Here is a 12,426-nt window from a genome sequence, read left to right as displayed (position 1 = left end):
GATTCTGTTAATGATAAAGAATTACTAAACAGTGATCACACTCATTTCTTTCTTTTGTGCTCCCTTCTCGTAGCCCTTTCCTCTTTTAAATGGTATGACTTATTTAAATTTGGAAGAAATATGATTTGTTTTACATGTTGTTTGATAAGTATGTATGATGTATCATTTTATTGATTGAATGTAAACATTTATGTTAACATTTGTTTTTTGTGTATATAAATATTGCAAAGTTGGAAAAATGTCTGCTATAAAATTAAATTTAAAAAAAAGAATAACGTTGGAGAAGCACAAGGCAGATCTGAATTGAAAGGGTAAATGGAATGCAGGTAGAGACCGTCTACTTTTGCACTTGCATGCAAGTTGGTTTCCCGCAGGCAATTGGAAACATTTGTCCCGGGAGGATAGCTCAGCGGCAACGGCCCACCTTGGAAGCAAAACGACAAGAAGCAACACAGGTTCAATCGCGGGTCCTCGCTTAGAAACCTCTGGGTGTTTAAGCGCGTTATAAATACGCAACTAAAACACAAAAAAAAATACGCAACTAAAAAATAAACAATTCCTGTAACAGCGCCTCGATGCCCGAGGGCTGTGTGAGCACTTTAAAAATGCAATAATTAAATTAATTAAATTTGCAGTACAAAATGTGAAAGCGCAGTGTTAGATCCTCAGTGCTTGAATGTCAGCATTAACATGGCATGTTGGCGTTAACGCCTTTTTTTGTCGGGTAGAGTGGTTAGGCACGCACCACGAATAAAAGATTCATTCCGTGCTTGAGGCCCGCCTGACAGAAAAAGCGATATGCCGCGGCTCAAAAGAAAAGGTGTTCAGATGATTGTTCATGTGTAATGCATGCATGAAACACCCTAATCCGAGGTACCAGAAAAGTATATGTTCAGTGCAAATTGCATGAAGGAGACTGCCCAACTGTAGCACCTACATGCTGTTCGGTCTCCTCAATGGAATTTTAATTATTTGCAAAATGGATTGCAAAACCAAAGTGTAAAAACATGCAAAATCGCGGTGACGTCTTGTTTTTGCACTATTTTGAAACTGTAAATACTGCCTCCTATTTACGCTTGCCACTGTGGGTGTCGGGATGTCCTAGAAGTGGGTCCTGGAAAGACAGCCCAGCTAATATCGGCTTAAGTCACAGTTTAAAGTGGGCATGGGCAATGTTTCTACTTCCACAGGCAGTTATGTAATCCTAAAAAGGCCTCCAGGTCTGGATTTGAGGGGCCTCACCACATTACATGGCTGTCTGTCTTGCGCATCAAAGTACTTAATCTATCAGGTGATAATGCACCAGAGGCCCGCTTGGTTCTCAAACCGCCTAAAATGATTTCTTCTTCGCAATTTTTTCCTTGTATTTTAAACTAAAACTCCTCCCCAAAGCTGGAATAACTAAACATCGCTATATGCCTTCGTCAGACCTAGTTACCTCAAGCTGATGGGTAATATCCCTGTAGCGCTTAAAGGAGTGACTTTTGCCTGGCTTGGGCCCATCTCTATTAACACTGGTTTCCTTCTCGCATCAGGTGTATTTTACTGGAAAATGTATTTCACAGCCAAAAAACTGTCCCTCTAAACACGTATGCATATGTATCAGATGTATAAAGTACTAACCTTTCTGTGAAGCAATGAAGCGCTACATCAAGGGCATTTACTCAGGGAGTTACAAGTAGGGTTCAGAGTAGCAAAGAAGCAGGAATGGGCACGGGGAGCAGTGGAGTCACAGAGTTCCAGAGGGGGTGGAGCTGGCAACAGTAGACTGATCAGTGATTGGTGAGATGTTCTTGGAAGAGTAGTCTTCAAGTACTTCCTGAAGTTTAGGATGGAGGGGGCTAATCTTGACTGAATTGGTCGCTCATTCCGGAGACCGGGTGAGTAGCAGGAAACTGATTGTTTCCTCTTTTTCTTTTCCTCTTGCAGGCCTTTGTTTCAAGTCTAGCAAAGTCATGTCTTCTGGTGATGCACTGGCCTCCAGAGATGGTCAGTTACCAAAACATGTAGAGTGCTTTTATGGTTGTGACTGATTTGTGGATGATGCAGGCTATTGTGAACATGATTCGTGCTTGAAGTGGTACCCAGTACAACTCCTTGAGGATGGGGGTGATTTGATTGCATTTTCTTTGTACTCAAATAAGGCATGCTGCTATATTCTGGAGGTCTTTACGAGTAAAAATAATGATTTGGACCAGTCTGTGACAACTATGGCGAGTTTCCTAGTTGTGATTCAAAAAAGAACTTGTTTTATATTTGTATGCAAGATCTTGTCTCCAATCACTGCGACTGGCCAGTGTCGGATTTATGTTATAAAAAAAGACAAAAGAGACACTTGGTGCGCTTCAATTTAGTAAATTAATTTATACATCAGTTGGTAGTTGTACAGTCTTGTGTCTTGCCAATTTTTGATTGCACTTAATTCTGTATTATTTTCGTACAGTTCCTTATTTTTGCTTTGCTCTGTATTACATTCATACAGAGTGTTTCCACAACAATATTTCTTATATTTTGAAACTCCAATGTTCACACTTAAGTCTCTGTTTTATTTGTATACAGAGTGTTATTGATTGCCAACTAATGCCAGAATTTGTAGTTTAACAAAATTATGATCACTTGGCTCCTTCAGTTATTGCCATTTGACATTGTATCCACCTCTTCACTCCCTCAACACGTGCTTCTCCGTCCTATCAGACGGTTCATCAGGAGGGTTTATTAGTTTGCCTTCGTGATCTATTCATGTGTATTTAGGGATCAAGAAAAGAAAATAGAATGAAATACTAATTTGTTGAAATGTTGTGCTCTGTATACATCCGACAGTTATAATTTGCATTTAGCACTTAACTTAAATGTACTTACTTCAAAAATATCAAAACATTCCATCAAGATATATTCTTTCTCTTTAAGAGTAGCCCGTGTGGCATCTGGAACCTTTGTGAGTAGGGTGTTGATATCGTCCAGTGGGAGAGGACTTGGGCTTGGATAACTGTTCTGACACTTGGGGCCGGGAAAGGCTTGACTTTTCAGAGGAACACAAGCTGGAATCATGCTGCCTGTGTCTTCTTGCCAGTGTGTTTTTTGAAAGAGAGGCCATGGTCAATGGTAAAGCCAAGATATTTTACACTGGGTGAGAGTTGAGATAGGAATCCATTGAGCTTCATGCAAGTCATCCAATTCTGGTTTAGGGCATCCTTGGTGGTGTTACCTAGGAGAGTGCATTTGGTCCTTGTAAGGTTTAATTACAGATACATGATTGACAGCCAGGCTTGGATGAGGGAAAGACAGTGCTTGAGTCAAAGGATGTTGTTGATGCAATTGAGTTTTATGAACAGCTTCGTGCATTGGTGTATAACGTTGTCAGTGTTGGCGGCGAGTTTGCCAAGAAGTTTCATGAAGAGGTTGAAGACGACAGGGGACAGGATGATGCTTTGTGGAACTCTGCCGGTTATTCTGTGGTGCTGGGATCTGTTGGGGTTCATCTGGATGGAGTGGTCTCTGTTGGAGTGCTAGGATCCAGTCCTGGATCCAGACTTAGATGTCCAGTGCATACTTGAAACTCAAGCCCTCCAAGACCAAATACCTACTCCTCACTAACACCGAAACCCAGACATACAGACCTGGCTATCAACCATGAACTATAAGGGCTTCACACCCAAGCTCAGCTCAACGGGTTCCACATCGAAAAACAGCTCTCCTTCAAGACACACATAGCTAAGAAAACTCAGACAGCTTGGTTTCAGCTCTACCTCCTGCGGAAAGTCGAGCCCTTCCTCCCTGCAGACAGCTTTAGATCCACCGTTCAAGTACAGGTCCTCTCCCACCTGTATGGGGACAATGCACTCCTCGAAGGCCTCCTGTTGTCTTCCCCTTCCACCCCTGAGAAGTGTCCTACATGCAGCCACACACCTCATCAAGGGTCTACTCAGATACAACCACATCACCCCAGCCCTCATCGACCTTCACTGGCTCCCACTGCACGCACAAATCACCTTTAAGTCATGCTGCATCATCTATAAGGCAGTTTCCCTCAAGTCACCCAGCTACCTCACAGAGAAACTCAGTATCTCCGGTGGACAGCACACCAGAAGAAGCCAGGTCACATGCAGACTTGAAATCTGCCACTGCATAAAGGAAAAGACCAGAAAACAAGCCTTCTCTGCCTACACTCAATGACTATGGAACCTCCTCCTAGTCAGCAGCAGACTCGCCCCCATGCTCCAACAATTCAGAATCCCTTGTGCCACCTGATTCGCTAGATGCCACCCACCTGCTCCTCCCCACCACCCGGTACAGCTGTACCCCTCCTCTGTGCCCCTATGTATCCTACCCCCACTTTATATCTGTTCTGTTGCCTCTGAAAGCTCTCTGTTATGCATGTGTACGGTTGTATACCTCTGTAAAATGCTCTGTTATGTATATGTATTGTTGTATACCCCTGTAAATTGCTCCATTGCTACTCGAAGCTAGGTCCATGCTCAATTAATGCCATAATAGTATTAATAATAATAAGAGCTGATCTACTAAGGACTGTTCCATTGAAGTCCTTGCAAATTCTGAGGATGTTGAGGAGGGCTTCATGGTCCACAGTATCAAAAGTGACAGAGGTTGTGCAGGATAGGTAAACAGAGGTCTCTTTTGTCCAGGATGTTTAGAGCATTACCAATAACTTGGATGGTGGTGGTCCCTGTGCTGCATCGAGGTCGGAAACCAGGTTGGTGGTCTTGTGGGAGATTGTGCAACTGGATGGTGTGGTGGTTCAGAAAAAGGACGCAGACTCTTGTAGGGCATCTTTAGAATGACTATTACATGATGATATGGTGCAAACCAAACTATCCTTATTTCTATGGGGTATTCCCTACCTACTTTACTAACTAAGGTGCTTGTCAGTCGTCTTGAAATGTCCAAAAAGAATGAGGCCACTGATCAAAAACAAATGCTATCCAACCCTACCACTAAGTTGAACTAAAAATAAATAAATAAATAAAATAAAAAAGGAATAAGGTCAGGAGGTCTCCCTTCTACTAAGAGGTGTTTCTCATACTGTTCTCTTTAGTCTTTTAAACTCCAGTTCAATCTGTAATTTTCAAATAGTCTTTCATGACTCCTCGTATTAGCTCATACATCTCACTCAACAGGCTCTTGCTGCTCCCTTTCTTTCATGCAATGACTTTCCTCAAGTCTGGTCAGTACCTTGTGTTAACCTTGAAAGGGTTTGCATATTCAGGCAAATTGGCAGTCTCTATGGGACTCTTAGGTTTATTGTCAGTATATTTCCACTTTCTTGCCTCTATATTCACTTGTCAGTTATTTGAGAAGGCTTTCCTTCTGCTCCTCACCTATTGCTGTTCTTATGTACCATTCATTCACTTCACACATAGGGTTAATTTCCCTTCTTTCCAGGATAATATTGTACTTTCTTGTAAGTTGTTTATCATAAAGGCCTCCCAGCCTTTCTCACTTTCTTTGAAGTGAGTTTTAAACTCTCTTTTAGCTCTCTTTCTCTCCCTTTTAGGATTAGTTATTATCCTCTCTCAGTTATATAGGCAGTTTACGTTTTGAAACAACTCATTTTCTTGTTGAGCTCTATTGGTTTCCCTTTTAAGGTGGGTTATGCTTCCCTTTCCTTCACCCAAGCAGTTCAAGTTCATCAGATTAACTGTCTAATTTTTCTCGTTTCTACTGGGACGAGTTTTGGTGTTCTTATAATAATTCCCACCTTGGTTCCCTGTTACCTTCTCGTTCAGGTGGCAACGTATCGGGGTTGCATACAGTCCAGGTCTCTCCGGCCATTCTCTTTTGTTCGTCTCCTTGCTGGCGTCTCTGCCTGACGTGGCTCGTCCCCTCTCCCAGCTTCAGTATTCCACGCTGGGGAACTGCGTCAGCTGTAGCAGTCTCCCCTTGGCGGTCTCTTCACGGTTGTCCGGGCAGCCTGTCCACCACAGTAATCTCTTGGTCACACCACCACCGGTAAGCCGGCTCCACCCGGTTCGGTGTCTCATCTCCTTCGATCTCCATGCAGCTCACTTTGGTATTGCTGGGGCCAAGCAATGTTTGACTTTGTTGGCTCCTCATTCGTTCACGGCCCTGCCTCCAGACAGCGTAACGTTACCAGGGGGCTTCCCCTGCTTCACCATGCGCTCCTCTCTTCTCGCACTCTCTTTCCTCTCCAGGGTTAACAAACACTCTTTAAATCCACTAATCTCAGTGGATATAGGTTTTTCTGTTAAAGAGCCAGCTACTCTTTTCTCTTGTTAGTTCGTCAAGCCTTTAAAATAGGAAGTATTGGATAAGGGAGACAGTACCATATATGCCATTATATGACTTGGCTTTGGGAGCTCCTCACAGGAACGGAAGCCCTTGTCCCCCAAGGAGGAGACTCTGCCGGTGAAGTCTCACCTGTCTCAATCCCAAAGGAGGGTGTTGCAGAGCAGGCTCACCTCCCTAGCCTCACAGTGAGGGGCTCCCCCTTGGGGAGAAGTGACAAGTTCCCTCGATTCGTCACAATGGCGAAAGGCTTTTCAATCACTTTGTACAGAAAGGGTAGATGCATTAATGGGGCAATAGTTGGCCAGGCTCATCTGTGATGAGTGTGGATTTCTTCTGCAGGGTAAGAATCCCATCTGCCTTGTGTTCTGTGCTTCTGGCAAGGTGCCTTGTGTTTAGGATGCGTTGATATTGAGCAGTGGTGCGAGTGCCGCATCTGTGATGAAATTCACAGTGGAGGATTTCAAAGTTGTAGGTGGGAGTTTTTGAGGGCTGCATGAGTGTTGCTCAGGTCTTCTGCAGTAAGGGCAGTGTTGATATGTCACCCATTGCTTATCTTTTCTAGGAAACAATACACCTTCATCTTGCGATCTGCAGCTGACAAGCAAAAGCTTTGGCTTACTTAACTGAGTGCAAAAATAATGACTCTCACTGCAGATGCACTTACACAAAAGAAAATGTAGACAATGTATTAATACTAATAAAAGTTAAGCTTTTAAACTCAGGATATGATATTATAGGTTTTTTGTAACGCGCTTAATACCCAGAGGTTTCTAAGCGCGGAACCGGTGATCGAACCTGTGGTGCTCCGTGTTGTCTTGCTTCAAAGGCAAGCACATTGCCCCTGAGCTATCCTCCCAAGACTGGATGGAACATTCTGCAAAAAATGAATCCAAGTAATATGACTGAGTCAGAAAGCAATTCAGTGAGAGAAAGCAACAGGACTGTTGTGCACATTAATAGGATGTTAGATTCCACCACGCTTCTTGGCGCTGCTGGATCAACAACATATTTCTCATTTTAACTGGTCCCATCAGATAATTGGCAGATGGCATTTTTTTATTGATTCCATAAAATTGTTAACCAACATTTAGGTTATGTAACAAAACATGAACCTCAGACTAGAAATCGATATTTCTAGGCAATATGCTTTTTGCCCCCAGATAGCATAGCACAAATATTATCAATGCATTTGTGTGACATTCATTATCCTCATCAATGATTCACCAGCATCATGGTAAAATAATTCACAAGTTTCGGGTGGTCTGTCACAGTTTGGTGGCAGTCTGGAATGACAATGCTCATTTCTGTTTTGCCCATTCTCAATCTCATTTCCTTGTAGAGTAGATGGCAGTGGCAACATCTATTCAAAAGGTATAAAGGAGGAATTATATTTTGTGTTTATTTGTGGGGTTGAGGGATATGGTACTGCAGGGCTGTAGGTCACATAAGTAACTTCGTTTGTGTGCTGTGACGAATCCCAGGATGTCGTCACTGCTTCCATAGGAGCAGCCCCATCCCATGAGGCCAGGGAGGTGAGACTGCTAACCGATAGTCTCTCTGGGGGTGGTACTCAGTGGGTGGATCTCATGAGAGGGGACATCCACCTATAGGATCAGTGATGACTATCATGGGAGAATGCGGTATCCGCCTAACACCTACACCTCTCCTTCACCCCCATTCTAGCCACCCCTACCCTCCTATCCCATATACTTCTATAACATGCAAGAAGTAGAAAGGACTGAGACAAGGATGAATAGGGATTGCTATCGTAAAGTTCCAAGGCAAGAAACTGTGACAAGAAGAGGTGCGGATCCACATGGATCAATCTGAGGAACTTGCATGAACGGTCTAGTTTCCAACTACAGGCCATACTGGAAACCAACATAAAACTGACAATGGACTCACCCGGGAGGCAGATCCTCCCTGGAGGAACCAAGAGCAGGGCAGATGCTCACTGCAAAAACACGAAGGAGGAGACCGAACGCCAGAAGACAAGAGGTAAGGTCTCCCGTGGACACGCAAAGAGACAGAAAACCGAAAGGTTGGCTGGGGAGAACACCAGCAGTGCAGCACTGCAGGACCACACAGTCTGGCAGAGAGACACACGCCCAACAGGGTCAGAAGCCATGGAGCCAAAGCAGCATGCTGGAAAGAGCAGCAGAGCGTGGGCTAGCAGGAGGGACAGACAGGGAAGCCCATGACCAACCGGAGGGCTGCAGCCAAGACCCTAAAGGTATTTAGGTGGCTGAACCTATGGTTGGGGGTTCCAAAGGGTGCAAGGAGCCCTAAAGACAACAGTGCATGGATAATGGGGAAGGAGGATTACCCTTATGGGAAATTAACAAGATTATCATTAAAACACTATAACGAGAAGAGTAGGGTCTGGGATCCCTACAGGAGAAAGACATATCACTTAACAAATGTACCTAATGTTCTTCGTGACAGTACTTGGAGAGAAGGCGACCAAGGGCTGTCGGATATCAGTAGAGGATGTAAAGAAGGATGTGAGAGCGATTCCTGTGAATGTAGTACTTGGCAGGGGAATAAACCAAGTCAGCATATGAAAACAAAAAGACTGTAAACAGAACTGTAAAAGCAATATATATAAACACAGAGATTGGCAAGCGAGTAAAAAAAGTCCATGTTTGAGAATAAGTGCCTGGTAGAAGAGAACCAGGGGTGCCAACTAGGGTCAGGGACACACCACGGTTTGGAGGAGCTTCCAAACCACTCTTCCTCGTTGCAGTGCCTGGTAGAAGGGAACCATGTCTGCCAGCCAGGGTCAGGGAACTACCACGGTTCGGAGGAGCATCCAAACCAATCTTCTTTGTTGCAGTGCATGATAGAAGTGAATCAGGTCTGCCAACCAGGGCCAGAGACCCACCACAGTTTGGAGGAGCATCCAAATCACTCTTTTACATCTGAGAGCCTAGTAGAAGGGAACAAGGTTTGCCAACCAGGGTCAGGGACCGGCTACAGGCTGGAGAAACATCCAATCCACGCGTCTTTGTCGCAGTACCTGGTAGCAAAAGGAACCAAGTTTGCCATTTGGGTCTGGGACTGCCAGAGACAGACGAGTAGCCAGAGAAAGAAAGGTTGATGAAGTAAGACACACCCCCGCCAATTGTTGTACTGCGTCATAAGCCTGAGAAAAGCTGGGGAAGGGAGACAATCCACCAAGAGCTGATGAACTATACCAGAAGCATGAGGAAGGCTGGAGAAGGGAGATATTTCCCCACCAGTGGAGACTGAACGTTGAGAACCTTCAAACCCAGAACTGCCTTTTTCCCAGGGACAGGGAGCCATCCCTCTGGAACAGGAAGATATCTTTTGTTCATTTAATTTAGCACAAATTGTATGGGACAGAGATAGGATTCGGACATAGTACTTGGGACTTTTGCTTTGGACATCTTGACCATGGCATTGGGCCTCATTACGAATCTTGCGGTAAGGCAACAACGGCACTGGTAGCGCTACCGGCGCCGTTGTTGCCATGCCGCAACATTACAAGTTGCCGCTCTGCACGCCTGGTCAGACCAGGCGTGCAGAGCGGCACCTGCGAGCAGACCAGGATGGTAGCAACGGTACCATTATGAACGGTACCGCTGCTACCATCCTCCCTATTCTCATTGAGGCCTATGGCTCAAATGGGAATGGGGACTGTTAGGCAGAATCCTGTGCAGTGCCCTTAGGGACCACTACACACAATTAAGACTACAGGTGGCAATACAAGTTTTACCTTTGGTACAAGCCTGTACTACTATGTTAAAGTGGTAGCAGTAGCGGAGCAGCCAGGCTTATCTCAAGAGTATATGAGCAGTAGCAGAGATTACACAAAGGGACCACAATTACTGTGACTCAAGCAAACACTGATTCAAAGTTTCAGGTAAAAAATATAAGTACATTTATTTTTAAACCGTTTGTTATAAACACACCACTTCTATTAATTCAAAACCACACGTAAAATATACTACAACTAACGAATTCACTTTGTACGTTATAACTTCAAGGTAAGTACCCTGTGTTTTAACGGACCAGTGTTGTGAAACAAAAGACGTTACCGGGAATACACTTGCGATCACTTTTTGACAGTAATGACAGTTTGGTCTTACCAATCCGCGGCAAGAAATTTTACCGGGGCAAAAACACACTTAGCACACTTAGCACCTGAGATACCCAGAGAGAGTTGGGGGCAAAAATCATAGGCAATACTTTTGTCAAGGCAGACAGATTTAGAGAACACTCATAAACAGAAATTCAAGCGTCAATAGGCCGGAGCCAGTGTCAAGTGGAACCGGGTTCCTGTTGTCGAGGATCACACAGTCGGACAGTTCACGATTCAACATAGCCAGGAGTACTTAGATATTGTCAACAGAGGAAGCAAAAGTTATAAGAAGGAGGGAAGACAAGGGCAAGCCTTGGAGGCGAAGAAAAGGGATTCACCCTAATTCCTCAAGCAGAACACAGTACCTTATTCGATGAAGAATCTGGTGCCACAGCAGTTGTTCCTGGTAGTTTCCTGCAGACCCACGGTTCCTGGAGCTTCGATACGAAGGAGGACGTCTGAGGGGTGTGCACCACACAGGGCTGAAGCCGGCAGCAGCGATGGTGAATAAAAGGTGCACTCCTTAAAAACAGGAGAGGCTCTTCAGATGGCTATCCGGACCACTACAGCAGTGTGCAGCAATTTCGACCACAAAGAGGATCGTCTGGCTGTGAAAGATGAGCTGGTTATCCCCACCAGGCTCAAGGGAAGAAGACTCCGGACTGGATCTTCTCTGGTCGTTGAAGGGTAGATATCTTAGGACTGCAGCAGGGCTTCACCGGGACGGGATAGTTGCAGCAGCCGACTTCTTCTCCACTTCTCTTTGGTTCCTTGTAGTTCCAGTGGCGACTCTGCCTTCTAGCCCAAGAGTCCTCCTTTTATGCGAAAATCCCCCATTCACACAGCCTGGCTGTCAATCACGCAGCAGGGGGGTTGTCCAGCCTGGACAACCACCTCAGCCAATCATGGCAAAGTGCGACTTGGGTTTCCTAGGATACTCCGTGCAGAGGGTGACTACACCCCTCCCTCACATTCAGCCCACCTAGACACCCAGGCGCCTAGAGGAGGGCTTCTTGGCAGAAGCCCGCCAAACGACAGGGAACAAAGAAGGCAAACCTGGTTTGCCGTGCAAAGTAAAACACAAGAAGGACTTTAACAAAAAGAAATGGCGAATAAAACCGACCGGAGCCAAAAGAAAAAGTATTTGGTCAAACGGGTTTAAGTTCGAGACTAATATAATAGCCTAACAATACCACGTTTATAGAGTATAATCGGGGTAGAAAAGTTAGGGTAGATACCACTGCCACCAGCTAAGTCTAAATATTAAAAGAGCGAAACAATGCTCTAGGAGGTACAGATAAAAAGGGCTAAGGATTAACCCTTTTCAGTACTCCATGTAAGATGGGGTGTACTGGATCTGTGGTTAAATGACTAAGTAAAGTTAATGGCAACTTTACCCTTTTCTGGGGGACAGTAGTCAGCCCCAGAAATGGAGTCGGTGGGAAGTCTAAAAGACAACTCTGTGTCACTGCACTGAAGGTGCTGTGTAACACACAAAAGAAGGGGGCTACTGAAGTAGTGTACTCCAGAGCCCACAATCACAAAAACAGATGAAATACACATGGCAAAACATGGGTAAGAGTGGGGGAAAAGCTCACACTCATACCAAGTGGAAAAAATTAACTCCAGAAATCCAGCAAGCTGCTGAGGGACTCACTAGGTAAGGAAAATTAGCCATTAAAGGAGAAGTCTCCCTAACAGGGACGTACCGGGTCTGGGCCCCACGAAAGGGAATTACCGGGCCCTCCAAGGTCGAAATGGCCCGGTAAGTTCCCTTTTGCGGGACCCAGACCCGAGTTTGGGGGTAGCCATGCCCTTATTAAGGGCATGGCTACCTCTAAACTCGTAATGAGGCCCATTATATCAGTTGAGGCAGGGAAATCCCTTTTAGGGTTAGGGCAAAATAAGGTTTTCTTTTTGTTTTCCACTTCAATAAAAGCCTCCATCAACCATCACGACCACTCCATGTCAGAATTTTAGTTATTTTAAAAAAATGTTTTTATTTTTATTTGTTTTTGGTTTACAAAGCCTTTACAAATATATCAAAATATGTT

The 12,426-nt window shown here is 44.7% G+C and overlaps 1 protein-coding gene across 1 annotated transcript in view; it reads right to left on the bottom strand.

Moving 5' to 3' along the window:
• The window catches only part of TRAF5 (TNF receptor associated factor 5), a 579,796-nt gene that overhangs the window by 271,045 nt on the left and 296,325 nt on the right, over positions 1–12,426 (bottom strand). The gene's annotated exons all lie outside the window — the stretch shown is intronic.

Source organism: Ambystoma mexicanum, chromosome 4q (assembly GCF_040938575.1).
Source record: "Ambystoma mexicanum isolate Mex_15411 chromosome 4q, UKY_AmexF1_1, whole genome shotgun sequence".
NCBI classification, from domain to species: Eukaryota; Metazoa; Chordata; class Amphibia; order Caudata; family Ambystomatidae; genus Ambystoma; species Ambystoma mexicanum.
This window is presented reverse-complemented; position numbering and strand designations above follow the sequence as displayed.